The sequence below is a fragment of the Seriola lalandi genome, unplaced genomic scaffold, assembly GCF_002814215.2.
Source record: "Seriola lalandi dorsalis isolate HSWRI2012SDOR001 ecotype SW California unplaced genomic scaffold, Sedor1 jcf7180002054985, whole genome shotgun sequence".
Lineage (NCBI taxonomy): Eukaryota > Metazoa > Chordata > Actinopteri > Carangiformes > Carangidae > Seriola > Seriola lalandi.
The window spans coordinates 96,813-97,973 of record NW_019525534.1 but is presented as its reverse complement, the minus strand read 5'-3'; the positions used below and the strand labels follow the sequence as shown (position 1 = coordinate 97,973).

The window sequence follows — 1,161 nt, the reverse complement described above, 5'->3', positions numbered from 1 at the left end:
CCAGCAAGGACAGCTGGTCATGTGGAGAGTGGTCATGAACCTTCCACCTCCACGAGGAGAAAAACTCTTCTACGGGGTTCAGGAAGAAAAGGCAAGAAAAGGACAGACATCCTGGGATGTGCAGCAAACCAGTCAGTGACTGCAGCGGAGTGGTGGAACGCCACATTATCCAGCACGTCAACAAATGTTGTGTTTCCTGCCCTTTGACCTCTCTCCTCTACTGGCACAAGTTGATTATGGAGGTCATCCAAGATAGAAATGAGCCTCTCTGGGTTGTAGGGACCAATGAGAGGTTTGTACAAAAGCAAACCATGATTGGAGAGGGCTGCACACATTGTAATGTTTGCTCCTCTCTGGCCTGGGACATCCACAGTTGCCCGCTGCCCAATGACGTTTCTTCCTCTGCGCCCTGTTTTTGCCAGGTTGACACAAAGATGAATATATGAGTTGGTCTGGCCTCCCTCCATCTCCATTACCGTCTAAACTAAAGTAAATCTACAGTTGTAGTACAGCACATTGTGCATAGCTATGTATGTGTTCTACTATGTTGTATGGCATTGTTTGCAATGACCATATCAAAGAGAGCAGTTTCTCGGGCATGTGAACAAGTTCGGCCTCTCCCTCCTGTAGGAGGCGACCTTTGAATCCTACATGTAGTAATATTAAACACAAAAAAATCTATATATTTCAAAAATGTCTGTAGATGTAAAACATAAACATAGTTCAATAGTTGAGGGATTCATGACTCAACTGTTGTTTTGCTGGAAAATTCTCAGTATTGATGCAATTGTTAAACTCCACAGGTTTGGCTGCACACTTAACCCGGCCATGATTCTCCACATGGTCAATAATTGCAGCTCTTATCTCATCAGAGACCATCAGAGCTCTTGGTCTTCCTCTCCTTCCTCTCCTCCCTCTCCCTGCCACTCTTCTCTCTCCACCAACCTGTCCTCTTTGATCCATATTTCCAAAAAGAAACATTCAGAAGCCATCCCCTTTTATCTGCTTGCTGCAGTAATGAGGCCAAACACAGGTCACCTGGGCAGGTGTTCAGCTGCAAACTGCACTCAGCTGAGTTTGGAATTATTATTATTTCATTTTATTGTCAATATTCTGATAATATTTTCTATAGATTTCAATATGGCTGCAGCAGAAATGCAC

At 44.1% G+C, this 1,161-nt stretch overlaps 1 protein-coding gene across 1 annotated transcript in view; it reads right to left on the bottom strand.

The window, feature by feature from the left end:
- LOC147817225 (uncharacterized) overlaps window positions 1-1,161 on the bottom strand; it is a 5,693-nt gene that overhangs the window by 1,698 nt on the left and 2,834 nt on the right. The window lies entirely within an intron of this gene.